This window comes from Bubalus bubalis, chromosome 1 (assembly GCF_019923935.1).
Source record: "Bubalus bubalis isolate 160015118507 breed Murrah chromosome 1, NDDB_SH_1, whole genome shotgun sequence".
Lineage (NCBI taxonomy): Eukaryota > Metazoa > Chordata > Mammalia > Artiodactyla > Bovidae > Bubalus > Bubalus bubalis.
In genome coordinates, this window is record NC_059157.1 from 75,869,046 (window position 1) to 75,881,425 (window position 12,380).

Below are 12,380 nucleotides of genomic sequence, written 5' to 3' on the forward strand. Positions count from 1 at the left end.
CGGGTCCAACTCTTTGCGAACCCACGAATCGCAGCACACCAGGCCTCCCTGTCCATCACCAACACCCAGAGTTCACTCAGACTCATGTCCATCGAGTCAGTGATGCCATCCAGCCATCTCATCCTCTGTCATCCCCTTCTCCTCCTGCTCCCAATCCCTCCCAGGATCAGAGTCTTTCCAATGAGTCAACTCTTCGCATGAGGTGGCCAAACTACTGGAGTTTCAGCTTCAGCATCATTCCTTCCAAAGAAATCCCAGAGCTGATCTTCAGAATGGACTGGTTGGATCTCCTTGCAGTCCAAGGGACTCTCAAGAGTCTTCTCCAACACCACAGTTTAAAAGCATCAATTCTTCGGCGCTCAGCCTTCTTCACAGTCCAACTCTCACATCCATAGATGGCCACAGGAAAAACCATAGCCTTGACTAGACGGACCTTTGTTGGCAAAGTAATGTCTCTGCTTTTCAATATGCTATCTAGTTTGGTCAGAACTTTCCTTCCAAGAAGTAAGCATCTTTTAATTTCATGGATGCAGTCACCATCTGCAGTGATTTGGGAGCTCCCCCCAAAAAAGTCTGCCACTGTTTCCACTGTTTCCCCATCTATTTCCCATGAAGTGATGGGACCAGATGCCATGACCTTTGTTTTCTGAATGCTGAGCTTCAAGCCAACTTTTTCACTCTCCACTTTCACTTTCATCAAGAGGCTTTTTAGTTCCTCTTCACTTTCTGCCATAAGGGTGGTGTCACCTGCATATCTGAAGTTATTGATACTTCTCCCAGCAATCTTGATTCCAGCTTGTGCTTCTTCCAGCCCAGCGTTTCTCATGATATAGTTCTGCATATAAGTTAAGTAAGCAGGGTGACAATATACAGCCTTGACATACTCCTTTTCCTCTTTGGAACCAGTCTGTTGTTCCATGCCCAGTTCTAACTGTTGCTTCCTGACCTGTATACAGATTTCTCAAGAGGCAGGTCTGGTGGTCTGGTATTCCCATCTCTTTCAGAATTTTCCACAGTTTATTGTGATCCACACAGTCAAAGGCTTTGGCATAGTCAATAAAGCAGAAATAGATGTTTTTCTGGAACTCTCTTGCTTTTTCAATGATCCAACGCATGTTGTCAATTTGACCTCTGGTTCCTCTGCCTTTTCTAAAACCAGCTTGAACATCTGGAAGTTCACAGTTCACATATTGCTGAAGCCTGGCTTGGAGAATTTTGAGCATTACTTTACTAGCATGTGAGATGAGTGCAACTGTGTGATAGTTTGAGCATTCTTTGGCATTGCCTTTCTTTGGGATTGGAATGAAAACTGACCTTTTCCAGTACTGTGGACACTGCTCAGTTTTCCAAATTTGCTGGCATATTGAGTGCAGCACTTTCACAGCATCATCTTTCAGGATTTGAAAGAGCGCAACTGGAATTCCATCACCTCCACTAACTTTGTTCATAGTGATGCTTTCTAAGGCCCACTTGACATCACATTCCAGGATATCTGGCTCTAGATGAGTGATCATACCAGCATGATTATCTTGGTCATGAAGATCTTTTTTGTATAGTTCTTCTGTGTATTCTTGCCACCTCTTCTTAATATCTTCTGCTTCTGTTAGGTCCATACCATTTCTGTCCTTTATCGAGCCCATCTTTGCATAAAATATTCCCTTGGCATCTCTAATATTCTTGAAGAGATCTCTAGTCTTTCCCATTCTGTTCTTTTCCTCTGTTTCTTTGAATTGATCGCTGAGGAAGGCTTTCTTATCTCTTCTTGCTATTCTTTGGAACTCTGCATTCAGATGCTTATATCTTTCCTTTTCTCCTTTGCTTTTCACTTCTCTTCTTTTCACAGCTATTTGTAAGGCCTTCTCAGACAGCCATTTTGCTTTTTTGCATTTCTTTTCCATGGGGATGGTCTTGATCCCTGTCTCCTGTACAATGTCACGAACCTCAGTCCATAGTTCATCAGGCACTCTGTCTATCAGATCTAGGCCCTTAAATCTATTTCTCACTTCCACTGTATAATCATAAGGGATTTGATTTAGGTCATACCTGAATGGTCTAGTGGTTTTCCCTACTTTCTTCAATTTCAGTCTGAATTTGGCAATAAGGAGTTCATGATCTGAACCACAGTCAGCTCCTGGTCTTGTTTTTGTTGACTGTATAGAGATTCTCCATCTTTGGCTGCAAAGAACATAATCAATCTGATTTCGGTGTTGACCATCTGGTGATGTCCATGTGTAGAGTCTTCTATTGTGTTGTTGGAAGAGGGTGTTTGCTATGACCAGTGCATTTTTCTTGGCAAAACTCTATTAGTCTTTGCCCTGCTTCATTCCATATTCCAAGGCCAAATTTGCCTGTTACTCCAGGTGTTTCTTGACTTCCTACCTTTGCATTCCAGTTCCCTCAAATGAAAAGGACATCTTTTTCTTGGTGTTAGTTCTATAAGGTCTTGTAGGTCTTCATAGAACCATTCAACTTCAGCTTCTTCAGTGTTACTGGTTGGGGCATAGACTTGCATTACTGTGATATTGGATGGTTTGCCTTGGAAACGAACAGAGATCATTCTGTCATTTTTGAGATTGCATCCAAGTACTGCATTTCGTACTCTTTTGTTGACCATGATGGCTACTCCATTTCTTCTAAGGGATTCCTGCCCACAGTAGTAGATATAATGGTCATCTGAGTTAAATTCACTCATTCCAGTCCATTTTAGTTCGCTGATTCCTAGAATGTCGATGTTCATTCTTGCCATCTCCTGTTTGACCACTTCCAATTTGCCTTGATTCATGGACCTGACATTCCAGGTTATATGCAATAATGCTCCTTATAGCATCGGACCTTACTACTCTCACCAGTCACATCCACAACTGGGTGTTGTTTTTGCTTTGGCTCCATCCCTTCATTCTTTCTGGAGTTATTTCTCCACTGATCTCCAGTAGCATATTGGGCACCTACTGACCTGGGGAGTTCCTCTTTTAGTATCCTATCATTTTGCCTTTTCATACTGTTCATGGGGTTCTCAAGGCAAGTATACTGAAGTGGTTTGCCATTCCCTTCTCCAGTGGACCACATTCTGTCAGACCTCTCCACCATGCCCGCCCGTCTCAGGTTGCCCCACAGGGCATGGCTTAGTTTCATTGAGTTAAACAAGGCTGTGGTCCTAGTGTGATTAGATTGACTAGTTTTCTGTGATTATGGTTTCAGTGTGTCTGCCCTCTGACTCCCTCTTGCAACAACTACCGTCTTACTTGGGTTTCTCTTACCTTGGATGTGGTGTATCTCTTCACGGCTGCTCCAGCAAAGCGCAGCTGCTGCTCCTTACCTTGGACGAGGGGTTCAAAAGTTCTTATTTCCACATAAGATATATGTCAGATTAACTAAATCTTTGAATTTATTTTGTAAAATAATAGTCTAATGTGCATGTCAGGATGAATGATTAGACCTAGTGGGTTTTTTTATTACACTTACTTGGATCCCACTAGCTGAATTGTATGTTTACCAACAGTGGGTCTTATTTTCAAATCTATTATTCCTGACGCAGTTTTTATTAAAAATTATACAAATAAATATAATGTGACCATGTATGTAGAAATCACATAGAATCATTTGAAATGACAGAAATTCATATACATTTTCTAGATATCACAGAGTGCTTAAAATGTGAAAAATAGTTTTTAAGAAGCTATTTAATAAGGAGTGAGATATGAAAACAACTTTAAGTGATATTTGAGTATTAAAAATGTAAAATATAATTGCATTCAAAGGCTCATACATTTTTGTTTTTTCCTACATGTAAACATGTCTTTATGTTGATAAGTCTAGGCAAAACCAACAAAATCAATATATAAATAGAACATCCAAATTTTTAAAAATGTATCCTCTACTAACATTGGAAAAGTCACTAATATGCAAATTTTAAGGTGAAATTAGGTAATTAAACTATGCATATGCCATTTTTCATGATTATTTACTTTGATTCATAGCAAATCATGTCAGACTAGGGCCTCTAACATGTTTAGTTTGGACAATTGATTAAAACATAAAGTATTCTTATGCACAATTACTGCTAACTACTTATTGAATTCCTTGAGAAGAATATAATAAAAATCAATTTGCAGAGGCAATAGCTTTAGATAAGATCAATTGGAAATGTAAGTACCTGCTCAGTTGTGTCTGACTCTCTTCGACCCTATGTATTGCAGTCCGCCAGGATTTTCCTGACCAGGGAATTGAACCCATGTCTCCAGCATCTCCTGCATTGGTAGACTGCTTCTTTACCACTGAGCCACTTGGGAAGCCCAATTTGGAAATGGATATTTACAAAATGTATTTGCACAGTTTACTTAAATATGTGACTTATGAAGATAGCTAATGGTTTTACCAACCTAAATTAATATGATTTTATGAATAATAAAATTAAATAAATTTTTGTTTTTTATAAAAATAACATACTTTTTTATAAAATAAACATAAAAATAAAATTAAAATAATAAAATAAAATAAAATTCATAATCTTTTAACGAATATATGTTTTTCATAGTAAATATTTAATTCTTATAAGTTTTAAAGAATAAAATGATCATAAAGGTATTTGATTGCCTTGTTCAGTTACTAAAAGTTATGCCTGATTGTTTGAGACCCCATGGACCACAGCACATCAGGCTTCCCTGTCATTCACTACCTCCTGGAGTTTGATCAAACTCATGTCCATTGATTTGGTGAGGTCATCTAACTATCTCATTCTCTGCTGCTCTCTTTTCCTCCAGCCCTCAATCTTTCCATGCATAAAGGTCTTTTACAATGAGTCAGCTCTGCATCAGGTGACCAAAGTATTTGAGCTTCAGCTTACCAGTCCTTCCGATGAATATTCAGGGTTAATTTCCTTTAGAATTGACCGATTTGATCTCCTGGCTGTCCAAGGAACTCTCAAGAGTCTTCAGAGAACAATTTAAAAGCATCAATTGTTCAGTGCTCAGCCTTCTTTAATGGTCCAACTCTCACATCTATACACGACTACTGGAAAAATCAGCTTTGACTATATGGATCTTTGTTGGCAAAGTGATGTCTAAAAAGGAAATATCTTTAATTTCATGGCTTCAGTCACCATCCATAGCCCAAGAAAATAAAATGTGACTGCTTCTACTTATTCACTTTTATTTCCCATGAAGTGATAGGACTGGATACCATGATTTTAGTTTTTTGAATGTTGAATTTTAAGGCAGGTTTTTCACTTCTCCTCTTTTACCCTCAAGAGACCCTTTATTTCCTCTTCACTTTCTGCCATTAGAGAGTTAGCATCTGCATATCTGAGGTTATTGATATTTCTCCTGGAAATCTTGATTCCAGCTGTGAGTCATCTACCCCAGCATTATGCATGATGTATTCTGCAGATAAATTAAATAAGCATGGTGACAATATACAGCCTTAACATATTTCTTTTCCAGCTTTGAAGCAGTCCATTGTTCCATGTCCAGTTCTAAATGTTGCTTCTTGACTTGCATGCAGGTTTCTTAGGTGACAGGTAAAGTAGTCTGGTATTCCCATCTCTTGAAGTTTTCCAAAGTTTGTTGTTATCCCCATATTCAAAGGCTTAGCATAATCAATGAAGCAGAGGTAGATGCTTTTTTTTTTTTCCTTCTGGAATCCCTTTGCTTTCTCTATGATCCAACGAATGTTGGCAATTTGATCTCTTCTTCCTCTGCTTTATCTAAATCCAGCTTGAACACGTGGAAGCTCTCAATCCATACACTATTGAAGGCTAACTTGAAGGATTTTGAGCATTACCTTGCTAGCATGCAAAATGAGCACAATTGTCCAGTAGTTAGAACATTCTTTGGCATTGCATTTATTTTGAATTGGAATGAAAACTGACCTTTTCCAGTCCTGTGGCCATTGCTGAGTTTTCCATATTTGCTGGCATATTGAGATTAGTACTTTTTAAAAAAATTTATTTTATTTTTTAACTTTACAATATTGTATTGGTTTTGCCATAGTACTTTAACAGCATCATCTTTTAGGACTTTAAATAGCTCCGCTGGAATCCTATCACCTCCACTAGTTTGTTTGTAGTAATGCTTCTTAAGGCCCACTTTACTTCATACTCCAGGATATCTGGCTCTGGACAAGTGACCACACCATCATGGTTATCTGGGTCTTTAAGATATTTTTGTACAATTCTTCTGGGTGGTCTTGCCATCTCTTCTTAATTTCTTCTGCCTCTGTTAGGTCTTTACAGTTTCTATTCTTATCTGCCCATCCATGTCAGAAATGTTCCCTTGACAGCTCCAAATTTCCTTGAAGAGATCTCTAGTCTTTCCCATTCTATTGTTTTCCTCTATTTCTTCACATTGCTCACTTGCTATTCTCTGGAACTCTGCATTCAGTTGGATATATCCTTCTCTTTCTCCTTTGCTTTTCACTTCTTTTCTTTCCTCAACTATTTTGTAAAGCTTCCTCAGACAATCACCTTGATTTCTTGTATTTGCTCTTCTTGGGGATGGTTTTGGTCACTGCTTTTGGTACAATATTATAAACTTCTGTCCATAGCTCTTCAAGCACTCTGCTTACCAGCTGTAATCTCTTGAATCTATTAGTCACCTCCACTGTGTAATCATAAGGGATTTGATTTAGGTCATACCCTAATGGTCTAGTAGTTTTCCTTATTTTCTTTAATCTAAGCCCAAATTTTGCAATAAGGAGCTCATGATCTGAGCCACAGTCAGCTCCAGGTCTTGTTTTAGCTGACTGCATAGAATTTCTCCATCTTTGACAACAAATAATATAATCAATTTGATTTTGGTATTGACTATCTGGTGATGTCCATGTATAACATCCTCTCCTGGATTTGTTGGAAAGTATGTTTGCTATGACCAGTCTTGACAAAATTCTGTTAGCCTTTGTCATGGTTTAATTCGTACTCCAAGGCCAAACTTGCCTGTTATGCCAGGTATCTTTTGACTTACTTCTTTTACATTCCAATCCCCTATGAAGAAAAGGACTTTTTTTTTTTTTTTTTTTTTTATGGTGTTAGTTCTAGAAGGTCTTGAGTGGCTCCTCATAGAGCCATTCAACTTTGTTTTCTTCAGGATTGGTGGTTGGGGCATAGACTTGAATTACTGTGATGTGAATGGTTAATTTTGGAAATGAACCATTTTGTTATTTTTAAGATTGCACCCAAGTACTGCATTTCAGACTCTTTGGTTGACTTTGAGGGTTACTCCATTTCTTCTCTTTCCCACACTAGTAGATATAATGGTCATGTGAATTAAATTCTCCCATTCCCATCCATTTTAGTTCACTGATTCCTAAGATGTTGTTCTTTACTCTTGTCATATGCTGCTTGACCATGTCCAATTTATCTTGATTCATGGACCAAATATTTCAGGTTCCTCTGCAATATTGTTCTTTATAGCATCAGGCTTCACTTTCACCACCAGACACATCCACAATTGAGTGTCATTTCTGCTTTGACCCAGCTGTTTCCTTCTTTCTGAACCTGTTAGTAATTCCCTTCTGCTCTTCCACAGTAGCATATTGGACACCTCCTGACCTAGAGAGCTCATCTTCTGGTGTCCTATCTTTTTGCCTTTTCATACAGTTCATGTGTTCTCACAGCAAAAAATACTGGAGTGGTTTGCCATTCCCTCTTCCAGTGGACCTCATTTCATCAGAAATCTTCACTATGACCTGTCTTGGATTGCCCTGCATGGCATGGCTCATGGCTTCATTGAATTCCAAAGCACATTTACCACCACAAGTCTGTGATCCATGAAGGGGTTGATTGCATAAAACTCCCACAAAATTATGTTCCTTGGGAATTAGATACTATTTTTTTGTCATAAGTCAGTAAACATATTGAGAAGGTGTAGGTTTTCTGCAACATTTGTATCACAGACAATTTTCTAAATTATTGCAACCACAGTTACAGAGCTTCCAAAGGAGGAAAGAAAATCCTATGAATTAAAAAAAAGTCTTTATTTCCCCCATCTATTAATATTTAAATACAAAGAGAATCATTTTTCAAAGATATTGAAGTTATTCCAGTGGGTATTGAAATAATAGTTCGGTCATCTTTACTAATTCAAATAATTTTCATTGAGCTCTAAGGAGGTAAGTCTCAGAGCTCTATATCTGTCATGTGCTATAAAAGGATTTTCTTTGTATTAGTATTTATTCAGATGGAATTATGAGAGTGAATACATATTTGGGTAGCAATTCTTATCTCTTTAATTATAGGCCATAAATCTTGGCTTAATTTTATAATTTCTGGCATAGGTTAGCATATTTGGTAAAAATAAGTGACAGATAAATCAATCTTAGAGCTTATTTTTAGTTAACACAGAGACATATAGAACTAGACATTTTAAAATGAATTAATACATGTAATCACCACAGCATATACCTGTGGTGATTACATGTATTACAGCAAATACCTACATATACCTTTACAAAAAGAAATTTACTCCCAGTTTAAAGAAGAGGAAATCGAATCACAAATAAGGCTCGGTAAGTTGTCTCAGTTCAGTTCAGTCGCTCAGTAGTGTCCAGCTCTTTGTGACCCCACAGACTGCAGTACACCAGGCTCCCCTGTCCATCACCAACTTCCAGAGCCTACTCAAACTCATGTCCATTGAGTCAGTGATGCCATCCAACTATCTCATCCTCTGTCATCCTCTTCTGATCCTGTCTTCAATCATTCCCAGCATCAGGGTTTTTTCAAATGAGTCAGTTCTTAGCATCAGGTGGCCAAAGTATTGGAGTTTCGGCTTCAACATTAATCCTTCCAATGAATATTCAGAACTGATTTCCTTTAGGATTGACTGGTTGGATCTCCTTGCGATCCAAGGGACTCTCAAGAGTCTTTATCAATACCACAGTTGAAAAGCATCAATTCTTCCACGCCCAGTTTTCTTTATAGTCCAACTCTCATATCCATACATGACTACTGGAAAAAACATAGCCTTGACTAGATGGACCTTTGTTGCCAGTCATGTCTCTGATTTTTAATATGCTGTGTAGGTTGGTCATAACTTTTCTTCCAAGGAGCAAGTGTCTTTTAATTTCATGGCTGCAATCACCATCTGCAGTGATTTTGAAGCCCCCCAAAATAAAGTCTCTCGCAGTTTCCATCATTTCCCCATCTATTTGCCATGAAGTAATGGGACCAGATGCCATGATCTTCGTTTTCTGAAAGTTGAGATTTAAGCCAACTTGTCTAGTGCCACAGAAAGAAGATAAGATGAAACTGATTTTCAAATCTAGTCAGTTTGATAATAGTGCCTGCCTTTCTAAAACCACATTGAGTGGTTGCCACTAAATCTGAGTAGAAAATTAATGGCAACCTCACTTCATTTGTAATTTAAAAAAAGAAACCTTAATATTGTTGCTAATAATGAGTAATGTGCTGTGAAGTAAGAAATATCTAGTCATGTTGTCTAGTCACCATCAATAATCAGTTTAGGATGTTATTTCACTGGGCGTAATTTTCCTCCTGACAGGATAGATGAGGCTTCTTCAACAACATCCTTAAACACCACAGAAATAAATAGGAAATCCAAACTCATTGTTTAAAATAATAGTGCCAGGCAAAGCATGTGCTGAAAATAACTAGTTCAGGGCTGCAAATTGCTGCAGTTAGATGAAAATAAGAGCACTACAAGTCATTTGGGGAAGATTGTAAGATTCTGTAACTAAAAATCATTTGTAAAGACGATACAAGGTTTTCATCAAGCCTCCTTGCATAAGGCCCACAGCTAGTGGCAAATTATACTGAAGAACTCAACATGTGGTATAGTCCTTTACCACATTTGCAGTATTATAAATATCCCTAGAAACTGAATAGGGCTATAGTCTAAACTTTCAGGTAAGCAACCTTTCTCTAAGTTGAGGTTACTTGGTTAAATAGCATAATTACAAGAAGTGCAATGCTAGCCTCTCATAAATAGCGTATTTTAGACATTTTACTAAAGTTGACAGGGCTAAAATAGATTTACTTTCTTAGAGAGAAAATGTCTTATGAACCAAATTCAATGAGCATGAGGCATATTTATCAGTAGTATCACCCTTTAATTTTCCTCTTCAGTGTAGAATTAAAACTTCTTAGAATATACAGGTATTTATATCAGGCAGCTAAAATAAGCTCATTTGTTTATATTTCCAGAGCAGGTAAAAATAAAGTTCAGCATCATTTTAACCAAGATGATGAACAGCATGGGATGCTAAGCTTATGAGGAGTGCTTGAAGAAATATTCTGAAGCACAGTCTCATTGCAGCTAGTTCTTCTAACTGCTTACTGGGTTTGCTTAATACATTTTCCCCTCTGAGCGACATGTTCTAAAAACACACTTCCTATTTAGCAATGAATTGCTATACACATAATAGGAATATTGACACATACAGTTCCATATACTAAGCAGAAAGTAACCCTTCCTTGCGAGGCATGCACCTATGGCAATAAAAATTGTATGTAAGAACTGTAATCACCTTAATAATACTACAATTGCAATAACTAACATACTTGAGTAAACACAATAGAAAAGATGAGTATTATTTCATAAAACATTTAATCTTCAAAATATCACCATGCAGATGTAAACATTATATAATCATAAAAACATCATTGCTAATTCATATATATATATGTGTATCTTAGAGTTGAATGAATATACAGCTAAAAGAATGAATAGAAGGGTTGATGAATGAATGGAAGTGATAGAAAAATAAGCAGAAATATGCAAAGATGCATGGATTTTATATATATATATATATAGAGAGAGAGAAAGAGAGAGGAAATGGTTTTATATGATTATTATGTGAATATACTGGTCATAGCAGTATGGAGATAGAAACCACCTCTTCCAACAACACAAGAGACAACTCTACACATGGACATCACCAGATGGTCAATACCAAAATCACATTGATTATACTCTTTGCAGCCAAACATGGAGAAGCTCTATACAGTCAGCAAAAACAAGACTGGGAGCTGATTGTGGCTCAGATCATGAACTCCTTACTGTGAAATTCAGACATAAATTAAGAAAATAGGGAAAACCAGTAGACCATTCAGGTATGACCTAAATCAAAGCCCTTATAATTATACAGTGGAAGTGACAAATAGATTCAAGGGATTAGATTTGATAGACTGCCTGAAGAACTATAGATGGCAGTCTGTGACATTGTACAGGAGGCAGTGATCAAGATCATCTCCAAGAAAAATGAATGCAAAAGGCAAAAGGGTTATCTGAGGAAGACTTACAAATAGCTGAGAAAAGAAGAGTAGCTAAAGGCAAAGGAGAAAAGAAAAGATATAGCTATCTGAATGCAGAGTTCCAAAGAAGAGCAAAGAGAGATAAGTCTTCCTTAGTGATCAATGTAAAGAAATAGAGAAAAACAATAGAATGGGAAAGACTAGACATCTCTTCAAGAAAATTAGATACCAAGGGAACATTTCAAGAAAAGATGGGCACAAAAAAGGACAGAAATCCAACAGAAGCAGAAGATATTAAGAAGAGGTGGCAAGAATACACAGAACTATACAAAAAAGATCTTCATGTCCCAGAAAACCACGATGGTGTGATCACTCATCTAGAGCCAGGTATCCTGGACTTTGAAGTCAAGAGGGCCTTAGGAAGCATCACTATGAGCAAAGCTAGTGGAGATGATGGAATTCCAGTTAAGCTATTTCAAATCCTGAAAGATGATGCTGTGAAAGTGCTGCACTCAATATGCCAGAAAATTTGGAAAACTCAGCAGTGGCCACAGGACTGGAAAAGGCCCATTTTCATTCCAATCCCAAAGAAAGGCAATGCCAAAGAATGTTCAAACTACCACATAATTGCATTCATCTCACATGATAGCAAAATAATACTCAAAATTCTCCAACCGAGGCATCAACAGTACATGAACCATGAACTTTCAGATGCTCAAGATGGGTTTACAAAAGGCAGAGGAACCAGAGATAGAATTTCCAACAACTGTTGCCTCATCAAAAAGGCAAGGGAGTTCCAGAAAAACATATACTTCTGCTTTATTGACTACATTAAATCCTTTGATTGTGTAAGTCACAACAAACTGTGAAAATTCTTAACAGATAGGAATACCAGACAACTTTACCTGCTTCCTGAGAAATCTGTATGCAGGTCAAAAAAGCAACAGCTAGAACCAGACATGGAACAATGGACTGCTTCAAAATTGGTAAAGGCTGTATATTGTCACACTATTTATTTAACTTATATCCAGAGTACATCATGCAAAATGCAGAACTGGTTGAAGCACATGCTGGAATCAAGATTACCAGGGCAAATATCCTTAACCTCAGATATGCAGCTGGCCACCACCCTTATGGCAGAAAGCAAAGAGGAACTAAAAAGCCTCTTGGTGAAAGT